At 39.9% G+C, this 11,565-nt stretch overlaps 1 protein-coding gene across 2 annotated transcripts in view; it reads right to left on the bottom strand.

The window, feature by feature from the left end:
* ncoa2 (nuclear receptor coactivator 2) overlaps positions 1 to 5,984 on the bottom strand; it is a 68,452-nt gene extending 62,468 nt beyond the window's left edge. Inside the window, exon 1 of one of the 2 annotated variants that reach the window (XM_053487680.1) lies at positions 5,803 to 5,984. The gene's annotated coding sequence lies outside the window, so the exon portion shown is untranslated. The remainder of the gene's footprint in view (positions 1 to 5,802) is intronic. The other variant, XM_053487681.1, reaches the window with a different exon arrangement.
* Positions 5,985 to 11,565: the final 5,581 nt, after the last annotated feature.

The raw sequence follows: 11,565 nt of genomic DNA on the forward strand, positions 1-11,565 counted from the left end.
GTCGATCACAGCAACATTAGACAATCGTTGGCCGTCTGCAAGCTCATGTTTCCGGAAGAGGGCAGTTTGCTCTTTCCTCAGTGTGTGTTCAGTTGCCCTGTAATGTAGCATGGGCAGCAATTTGAAAAGATGTGCTAGCTGGCTTCATGTGTCCATAAGGAAGTATGTGATAGCCTTTACTCTGCCCGGTTGGTAGCTGTCATGTGATAGGGCTGAACAAGCGAAAGGGAGGGAAACTGAGGGGTGAAAAATAATACAATTAAAAAACCTACTGACTTACTTTACTTTTTTAGCCTTTAATTCAACACTAGTTGTTAGGTCCTTATTTAGCTACAATCTGAAGAACTAGCAAAATGTTAAATATTGCTATTCACATGATACCGTCTAAGTGGTCATTTTCCAGTCAGTTCCCACAGAAGAGGGGAAAAAAAACATGAACGCCTCAACAAAATTGTGTCTTTTGTTTGTACTGACAGAGCGCATAAAAAGCTACTGTATCTGCACTTCTTACAGTTAAAGGCCTTAAGGGCTGTTTGAGAATAATGAAATACAAACGTTGAGCATAATTTTAAACTTAAACAGTGCAAGGACTTAAAATGACGTTAAACAGTAGGATTCCAGAACCCAAACTATTTCGTGTTATGGTGGAGATTTTAACCTTTTTTTCTAGCAACGTTTTATCAACAGATGTCGAAAGTAGGAAACTAAAAACCTAGAAAACCTCACTCTTTTGGCAGGGGATGTTTTATATCTAAAAGAGTTACAGAGATTACTTGCATGCTGCGAAACTACTATATATTCAATATTTGAATTTATTCACGTTACCGACTATCCATCAATCCATCGTTCGAGTAAACCTCGAAATCTCTTTGACCAGTAAAACCTTTCTACTGGATCCACTGGAGACTACGAAACTATATTACAGCTAACCACGAGCAGCAATGTAATGTAGCAGGACCTGCCTTTCTTCGTGCCCTTTGCTCCCGGTGTAATCTGAGCCATTAGCAAAAAAATCCCTGCACAGGCAGGCCGTGCAAACAGCAACAGGCCCTCTCTCTTTCTCTCTCTCTCTGTCACACACACACACACACATATAAACACACACACACAGAATTCTCACATCCATCCCAGCTAATGAAGGCAGACAAGAAGGTCGTCATTTCCCTGCTTTCTTCTAATTAGGCCTGTTCACCATAATTCACTTACAACTCAATAAAGCGCATTACTCCTGCAACTGGAGTCTATGGTGAGACTGTAACACCGAGGCAGCACTACACTTTGTAATACTGTAATCATGTTTTGGCATATTTGCTTAATGTTTGCTAGCACTGTTGTCTTATTAGACGTGTTCCTTTTAGTTAAAATCGTTTATTGAAATGCAATACGGTTATTGGGAGGAGGCTGTCTAAGCAGGGGGAAAAAATCCGTTCTCTTCCAATAAGACCAGCTGTCTCAAAAGGACATTTAATTTGGACTTTGGGAGGTAAAACTCACAAGGACGTTACACGTTGTAATGTCCCAAATATTTACATAATAATTAACTAAGCAGATTTTTTTTTAACAGTAATAAAATTCCCATTATATAACTGTAACCTGTCATATGAAATCAAGAAGCTTACCGGCAATTCACGCATTTTACATCGTATCGTATCCGTCACAAATAATCCAGTCGACACGCGTCCAGCACCAGCCCAAAAACCCTGCCTCTGATCGCACGACGAAAAAGCAACCCCCAGAGCAGCGGCGCAAAAGCTGGTTTACAGATTCCTACACGGCGAGGGCGAAGTTTAAACGGCTAAACGAACGGGAGGGGTCAAAGGTTGCCCACTTTAGGAATGAAGTCGTGACTTTGCAGCACTGCGCTCACGTGAGCTGGCGGTCCCTTTTCCGCAGGGACGGGCACGTGATCGGGAAAGCCCTGAAAGGATTTGGATTTTGCATTTAGTTTTTGACATGTGGAATGGGACAAGGCCACTGAAATTTATCAGCTCTGGTGAGGGTGAACCCTTTTTTTTTTTTTACACACACAAACTTTCATCAGGAATTCCACACTAATCCAACTGCGTTTCGGTCACATTTACAGGTAGGCCAGGAATTTGATCTCGAAATAGTAATAAATAATCCGCCCTAATTAAAAAAAAAGAAGAAGAATAATTGTAATAATTAAATTTCAATAATAATTTTTAATATTTAGAGTTTATAATTCTGTTTCCAAGGAAATATTCAAAAACTGCCTTTTTTTTAAATACTTTAATAACATTACAAAGAGACAATGGGTAATCAGTTATTGTGATCTCAACAAGTACTCACCAGCTGCTACATAGAGTGACAACTTCAGAGAGAGAGAGAGAGAGAGAGAGAGAGAGAGAGAGAGAGAACCCCCGGCTCCACAGAAGACCCACAAAGGCCTCACAGCTGACTGCAGTCAGCACATTCCTTTGTGCAACAACAACCGGCAACACAACCTGCTCTGTATCGACCTCACCAATGTGACTAAGCATTTCAGCAACACGGAGGTCTCGAACACACATCCACATATACACAGAGAAAACCTGCTTCTTCTGTAGTTTTTTTCCCCCTCGCATTATTTACTCATACACCTACAACACCATTATTTGACTGGGATTACATTCCAGCAATTCTCTCTCATTGTGCATTTCTGTTTACTCACAATCACTTGCTAGTTTCTACGCTCAGGACATAAACACAGCTCAGCTTTTCAACCGTTCAGTCAAACAAAATTAAAACAAAACAATTGGAAAATATAAAACAAAAATAATAATTAACAACAGAGTTTTCCTTTTTTTTTTTTTTTTTTTGCAAATGTGCTCCAGCAAGAGTAAAACATACTCACAATTAAAATTATTCTTACAAATGACAACGTAATATTTGGACATACCTTCTATCTCCAAAGTCTTTCCTATTTTTATGTCTTTCTACACTGTAAAACAATTCTAAAGTCATTCAAAATTTGCAATCATCTCCTTTGAAGAAGGAGCCTTTATAATGGCTCTAATCTAAGGTGATTTTTGAGGCTGGTTACTCTAAATGAACTTCTCCTCTGCAGCGAAGGTACGTTTTAGTCTTGTTTTCCTGGCATGGTCTTCACAAGAGCTGGTTTCATCGTGGTGCTTGATAGGTTTTGCAAATGCACTTGACAATACTGTTCTTGGAAGAACTATTCCAGAAGATCTGACCTTTTCTGTCTTAAAATAAAAAACTGACTGTTGTTGTTGTTGTTGTTATTAGCTTGTTACTAAATTCCCTACTTTTAAACAAATCTAGCATTGTTCTAGAATGTAGAATGATTTTTTTGACTGGTACTGTAATGCATGTGTTATAACCAGTTCGCAGACACTCTAAAATTTAGTTTGTCTGCCTGTAGCTTAAATTTTGATGTGCAATGTGTGAATCATGTGTGAAAATGATTGCTCCTCATGCTGCAAGAACCAGTTTTTAAAAACCTGTGTCCTGGAATATGCCTTGTATAAGAAATGTATGCCTTTTTCCTATTAACAAGTGGTTTTGTCATGGCCACCCGACTGTTTATTATCGGTCCTGTGAGTTCTCTTCACACATTCTTGATATGGAAATGCTTCTATAAGTTTTAAATAAACATGTCCTTATAGAAAACTTCACCATGTCAGAAATTATATTACATTATTTAAAAATATGTTTATGTAAGCTGTCTACCATATAGGGCCTATCAAGAGTATAGGCCTATTCACAAGAACTATTGTCATCTATCATCTTTCACATTCAGATGGTTGATCAGCACAAATCAGTAAGATGGAATTTTTAATTTCCGGGATAAATTGATGATTAGTGTGCATTTAATTTCTGTATGTCTATTACAATACAATGCAAGTGGCACACCTGCTCCCTAAATGCTGAATCAGGGAAACTACCTAACATCCAAGTTAAAAAAAATAAAGCTGTAGCCCAGCTGTCTTGCACATGTGATCTAGTTTGGTTTTTACTGCTTGGTGAAACCAACGTAAAATCAGCATGACAACACGCTTCAGCAACCGAAAAGGCCTACAGAAATGCCACCAAGTGATGTAGAGTTAATAATGAAAAATAGTTAGACATACATCAAGGAATTTTAAGCAGCACGTTAATATTTTCTCCCTGTGTGTTGGAAGCAGAAAAAATGGCCGAGCATAAAGACTTGGCCAACTTTGACAAAAGCCAAATTGTGATGGTGAGACAACTGGGTCGGAGCAACTCCAAAAACTTCAGCTCTCATGAGACCCTGATTTGCAGTGATCAGGACCTGCGAAAAAATTGTCCAAAAAAGGTAAATCAGTGAACCTGTGACAGGGTCATGAGCGGCCAAGGCCTACTGATATACATGGGGAGCCAAGGCTGGCTCATGTAGTCCGATCCAATAGAAGAGCTACAGTAGCATAAACTATAGAAAGGTGTCAGAATGCACAGTGCATCACAGTTTGTTGCATATGGTGTTCCACAGTCGCAGACTAGTCAGAGTGCCCATGCTGACCCATGTCCACCACCAAAAGCACTTACAATGAGCACACAAGCATAGGAAATGGACCACGGAGCAAAGAAAGAAGGTTGTCTGGTCACGTAAAATGACAGAAAGCTTCAGAACTTACAATAAAGAGCTCAATGCTTGAGAAATGGTTCAGAAGTTAGACCAGGGAACACAACGCTTCCAAGGTGGGAACTAAGGCTACAAATGACCAAGAACCATGAGAAACAAAATAAAGGAAAAGCAATCATCAGCAAGCAAGCCCAAGAGGTACAAGAATTTAGAAGCAAAATAAAGTACCACAGGGTTTTAAAGGCAAGATCAAAGGCCACCAAGCTTGAGTAGACCAATGGGCAAGAGGATTCAGGATTAAACCCTTGACCACCAGGTTTCAGGATTACGATGAAGTACTATAAAGGTTCAGGGGTTGATAGTGCACAAGACTTCAAGAATGACAGCGTGTACCATAGTGCTTCAGGTGTAAGTCCCAGAACTGAGATTTCTGAAGGATAACCCAGGGTAACAGAGGCTTCCAGGGGAAAAAATACCAAGACCATAATGATTCAAGAGCATAACCAAGGACCATGAGGCTTCAAGAACACGATCAATTTGTAGCGAGCCTTTATGAGGGAGGTAAAAGGTTACTAGAGAAGCCTAGAGAAGGGAGGTGGAGGGCTGTGTAACTTTAGAAGGGTGTGTGTTTCTTTAAGTGATCAGGAGTAAAGTGGCATTAGAAGCATTTTCACCAATGGTGAGGAGGAACAACTAAACAGCAGTGCTTCATGCATGCCATGCCATGCAATACAATACAATACAAAACAATACAACACAACACAGTGTGCAAACAGTGTGAGGTTTCGTTAAACCCTGAGCATGGAGGAGAAGCAGAGAAGTTCCTGATCTGTATTAAACGCAGCGTGTGCAGTCAACAATGAAACAGTTTTAACTCTTGAATAGAGAGAGAGAGAGAGAGAGAGAGAGAGAGATGTAAAAACTCGAGATTACGCTAAAACCCAGAGTTTAAGTTGAGCAAAACGGAAGCTCACAACAATAACAATAACAACAAGCCGATTCAAAGGGATCAAGCGAGCGCACGAGCGAGCGGAACTCCGGAACTAAGCCAAGGGACAAACATACACACATGCGCGCGCGCTCGCACTCACTCTCCCTCTCTCACACACTCACACACACTCGCACAGCGCCGCTGCTGCTGCTTTAGCACGCTAACTGAGAACCACCACCACCACCACACTGAGACCGAGCTCGCGATCTTTCCAAAGAGAAACCGGCACGGGCCGTGACATTACCTAAGACGCTCGAGCTGCAGCCGTTAGTTTCCGTTTAAATCCTGCGCGCGAGCTCTGGCTCTGACCTTGGACTCGGGGGAAGAGCACGAGCGCTGAGCGGCGCCGCCATGTTCCTGCTGCTGTTGCTCCTCTGTGTGTGTGTGTGTGTGTCCTCCCCCACTCAGTGTGTGTATCGTCCCCGTTTGAGCTGCAGCTCAGTCACTGTACACCCAGCAACAGACGCCTAGTTCAGTGAACGGCTTTTTTTTTTTTTTTAGTACGAAGTAAAAATAAAAAACAACAACAATGTTAAAGCCAGAGTTGAATGTCTGTATACTTGTACAGTTGCACACGTGAAGATACAGTAAGCTTATGGCAAATCACGTGTCATTTTTAGACACACTAACTAATCTCACACACACAGAGCTCATGGAAAGGGAGAAACAGTATGGTGTGGGGGTGCTATTTAATATGACATTCATTTGTATATAGTACAATACTAGTGTTTATTACTGTTTTGTTACACCTCATAATAATTATGAGATCCCCCCGAAAAAAAATCATTTCTACATAAAACTAGGTTTCCACTTATTTCTGTACAAATGTATGGAAGCTTATTAGCGCCATAATCATTTGAACTATATAATTTGAACTTTGTTGCTCACTGCTGAATTGTTAGTTGTAAATCTAAATGCTGCAGAATTTCTTAAACTAAAATACAGCAATGATTTTGAGGTGGTTAGCACTGTCGCCTTGCACTGCCAGGGTCAAGGGTTCGATTCCCGTCTTGAGTCTGTGTGTGTGGAGTTTGCGTGGTCTCCCCGTGCTTGGTGGGTTTACTCAGGGTACTATGGTTTCCTCCTACAGTCCAAAGGCTGTGTTTCCAAATTGCCCGAAGTGTGTGTCCTATGATGTATTGGCACCCCATTCAGGGTGTACCTCACATTGTGCCCAAAATCTTTGGGGATAGACTCCAGGCCCCCTGTGACCCTCTATAGGATAAACGGTATACAAGATAAATGAATGAATTCCATTTTAAAAATCAATATGTTTGAATTTATGTGTTATCCCAAAAGAAAAATTCTTCGTCTTGAGTTAAGTGCTTATGGTGGAAGAAAGGACAATCCAGTGTACACATTTACACCTACAGGTAAGCAATTTAGTGGCATTGTTCTACCGAACACCTATTTTTTTAAGACGTAGAGGGAAAGCAGAGAAAACAGAGGAAACCCTCACAGACAAAGGGGCAGTGGTAGCTCAGTGTGGTAAAGATTGTAAGGTTGGTGGTTCAAGCCCTAGGGCCACCAAGCTGCTGCTTTTGGACTCTTAGCCATGTTCTCTGACCGCTAATAGAGCTGGGGTGTGAATAACTGTATATATACTTTGTGTGTGTGTGTATATATGTGTGTGTGTGAAATAAAGGCTTGGCTTAATTTATCATGAGAGACTAAAGCACAGACTGAGTGCCACTTGGGATTGACCAGAGGAAGTGGTATGTCTACCTGCTGCACCACTGTGTCGCACATTTGGTTTCATAATGCAGAGAATTTTTTTTTTCTTCGTTTTTTTTTACTAGCTTGCAATCTAAAAGAAAAGTCTGTCTTTGTCTAACAAAAACAGGATTTTGAAACTTGTGGCAAGACTGTAAAAGGTCAAAAGCTGTGTGAGGCAGGTGTCTAGGATCATTCACTTTTTAATTGATAAGGAATTTATGAATGTTGTTTAAGCTGGTATAGCCTTTCAGTTTGACAGTAATCAAGTTTTTCCTGAAAATCATGCACAGCAAGCAAGTGAAAAAGAAAGTTAAGACATCATACCCAGTGAAAAACATATGCGTTGATAAATGCGTTAGTCTCACTTCACTATGATTTGGTATTTCACAGTCTTGGTTACTGAGTACCATTGCATGGTGCTTTCTGCGCTTAACCCATTCACCTTGACCTAGGCTGAACTGGGAGAGAAAGCACTTAAATATATAGGACAATACTGCAGGCCCAGGACTGAGAAATACAGATCTAGCACAACCCTAAGGCATTTAAATTTGTTGGTGCCATACAATTCTTAGCTGCGCATTGATAATATATAATATAGATATTAAGTATGTTTCTGCCATTCTGTCCAAAGTACTGTATCTAAGTTTTGTATGGTGTTCATGTAAAGCTGCTTTTCGTGTGGATACATCCCACGGTCCGTAAGATCACGCAAATTAAGACCAAATGATTGGGAGCCAAAATTGGTAGCATCTGTGGAATCTGCTTGATTTTCACTCTTGTGTTTTCTACCATCAGCTCTGCGTATATGTATGTCAGTTCCCATTTTTGTTATTTTCACTCAAATCAGTTGAACCATCTCATGTTTCGTATTTACTCATCCTGTTTTGGGGCTCTAGAGCTATCTGGACTAACAGGTTCAATAAGGATGTCATTAAAGTAGTCATCTTTAATAGCTGTTTACATGGTCTTTGCATGTAATGACATCTTTCAAGGTTGCTATTACCTGCGACAGACACGATGCTTACAAATGGAAATGTCAGATGCAGAAAATATATTAGAATTTCTTAAAAACCTACTTGTAAATCATTTTAAATGATTTGTGTGCAAAAGGGCTTTTTTTTAGTCCTCTTAATTAAAAGTAACTATACATTATTGTTGTTGGAAGTGTGTATCACTACTGTTATTGTATTAATAATAGGGCATTGTTTGATTAAGATCATCTATTGCTCTGCTCTGTGTGTTTGTGATTAGCTGGAACACTTTCTGTTTCTATTCTGTGGAAACTTCGGGCGCTTGTCTCACTTTCAGCTTCTTCGACAGCTCTATCCAAGAATTGGAAAACAATCAAATGCACACAATTTACTTTTGGTGTAATGGATCAGTTTTGCACTGAGGCTTCACATGTACTCTTTTTCAGAATAATCCACCCTCGAAACATGCCTAATTCTTCAGGAATATCACACATGTTTGCTGGTGCCATTTAGGACATAATACAATGTAAATGTATTTTCTTTACTAAATAGACTTCACAAGGTGTGCTGTGGTTTCTGGCACCAAGGCAGTTTAACAAACTTGTTTGTCCAGGACGTCCCATGTTGATGCTTGATCAGATTTAAATCTGGTGAATTTGGAGGCCAAGAGAACACCCTGAACCTGTTCCTTAAGGCATTCCTAATTATTGATTGATTGATTGTTTAATTGATTGATTTTTGCAGCGTGGCAGGGTGGATTAGCTTGCAAAAAGATATCACTACCATTAGGAAATGTAGTTGCCATACAAAGATAATTTCATTCCCAGGTAAGCAACTCGTTTGCACCCTCTTGTCCACATGATGTAAACGAAAACATGAGCCATCAGATCTTCCTCTATTCTTCTGTGGTCCAGTTCCTTAGTGGTCTCATGTGCCCACTGGGTGTGCTTTTGGAGTAGGAAAGAGGTCTGTACGGGCATTCTGACTGGTCTGCAGACCCATACACAGCAAGCTGTGATTGCACTGTGGGTTCTGACACCTTTCTGTCATAGTATGCATATATATTTTTTTTACTACATTACCTCTTCTGTTGGATTTCCTGTGGACTAGACGAACTAACCTTTGCACCCCACATGCATCAGTGAGCCGTGACCACCTATGACCCTCTCCCTGGTTTACCAGTTCTTCTTCATTGGACCGATTTGGGTCCTAACCATCGCATTCTGGAAATACCTCATAAGATCTGCTGTTTTGAAGATGCTCTGACCTAGACATATTGGCATCATAATTAGGCCCTTGTTACAGGCACTCAGATCTTTATGCTTACTCAATTTCAATGCTTTCAATACATCAATTTTGAGAACTGATTATGTCCTTGCTGCCTAATATAGCCCACTCCTTGAGAGATGCCGTTGTCAAGAGATAATCAATGTTGTTTACTTCACATGTCAGTGTTTGTTGTTTGTTGTGTTAAAGGTGATCGGTGTTCATGTATCTTCAGGTGAAGATGGTGTGCAACACGATGCAAAAAAAAAAAAAAAAAAAAAAAGTAGAACACTTAATAGTATGGTGTGATCGTGTAGATGTTTGTGCCGTGCATTGGGTTGGAACTCGAGATGTAATGCCCCTCATGCCCTAAGTTCCCTAGGATAGGCTCCAGGCCGTATGACCCTAGACCAGATAGGTGATATATATAATGAATGAATGGATGAATAAAGGAATGAATTAATGAAGCCACAGAAAACGCCTAACATGGGCGTAGAGATGTTACCAGGATGCACTCTTGAAGGGAGGCCAGCAGAGGCAGTGTGATGCTCTGAGCAATGTTTTTCTAGGAAAACTCGGCATGTACTCTGACCCATACCACGTACCTAAACACCGGTGCAGACCAAGGCATATGCAATTAATTGGTGGACCAAAATTCAGGGCTACTTTTGTACAAACAAAAGAATTTGTCCTATCAGAGTGATGCCCAATATGCGTGCTACGAAGTGGGTTAGCTAACGAGTTCAGTTCTTACAATAATTTCACATCATTGAATAGATTATGTATAGATTGACAAAGATATGTTTAGTGCCAGAAATCAGTCAGTTTGAGATTCAAATACTAATCTTCCTGTAATTGTTAAACGCATTCACCTGACTGGTCCAATGCCAAATTAAAGAGGCAACTTCTAAAAGTAAACCGGTCTTGGTTGACTGACTACATTTTTTTGTGCTTAAGTGGAAGTATTTACCGTACAGTACTCAGTATCTGAGCTCTCTGCATAATAACAACCTCATGTTTGTAAAAAATAATTTTGTTGTTTAGAAAAAACTTTTGTTTAATTTTTTTTTTTACCTTTCATCATCTAAGCAGTTAACAGATGAGGTCATGAGTGTGACATTTTGCAAATTAAAAGTAACATGATACACTTTTCCTTCGAGTCATTTTGTCAAAAACACCAAATTTCAGTCATTTTGCTAAAATTTGCATTATTACATATGTCATGAATGCATTATGCGTTACTGTTGACCCTTTTGCTTTGAATGGTCTCATCTACTGCCAAGGCATTCCTTTTGCCACCAAAGTGTCAGTCCTCACTAACCAAAACAAAGAAGCAGCAGCAGAAGTCAAGCACAGAGATGACAGTTGTGCCAAACCCTGTGGAAGAGGAACTGCAACTGAAAAACGCACGTCTAATAAGCTAATCTAATGTTGCCTTCTTACTTTTTTCTTTTTTTTTTTTTAAACATTGACTTTATTATTAACCAAACATCCAGTCTACCATAAAGAAAAAAGAATCAAAATCTGCGTGGATGCTTGCGTCCTGCCTCTTTGTGTATGTGTCTTGGTTTCGTAAAACCTAGCCAAAACAGAGGTGATATGAGTAACACAATACAATCCTTTCGAACAGCATCTAAACCTTGGCCATGAGACAAAACAAAACTTCATGGTAACGCATTAACTTTGAAATCAAATTCATTTAAACTATATAGTGAATTGCATGCAAGTTGGAGCAGTCGCCAAGGTTGTGGTTATCTGAACTTCTAAGTTGCAAACTTGACTGCTCTTATCACCAGCGTATGACAACCTTGGAGTTGACCTTCCACATACTCATTCCTTCCTCATTCGGACCTCTGTTTTTTTTTCTTTTTCTTTTCCTCATCTATTATTACTATGTCTGGTCATTAGTTCGTCATGTATCGGATTAAATCTATAAACTCCATAGGATCTTCTACTTTTCTTACTACTGTGACTTGGAGGTCTTGAGTGTGTAATCCTTGCAGATATGAATGCCTACACCTTACATCCTGTAAAAGCATCTCAGGAGCTAGGGT

Source organism: Clarias gariepinus, chromosome 26, assembly GCF_024256425.1.
Source record: "Clarias gariepinus isolate MV-2021 ecotype Netherlands chromosome 26, CGAR_prim_01v2, whole genome shotgun sequence".
Lineage (NCBI taxonomy): Eukaryota > Metazoa > Chordata > Actinopteri > Siluriformes > Clariidae > Clarias > Clarias gariepinus.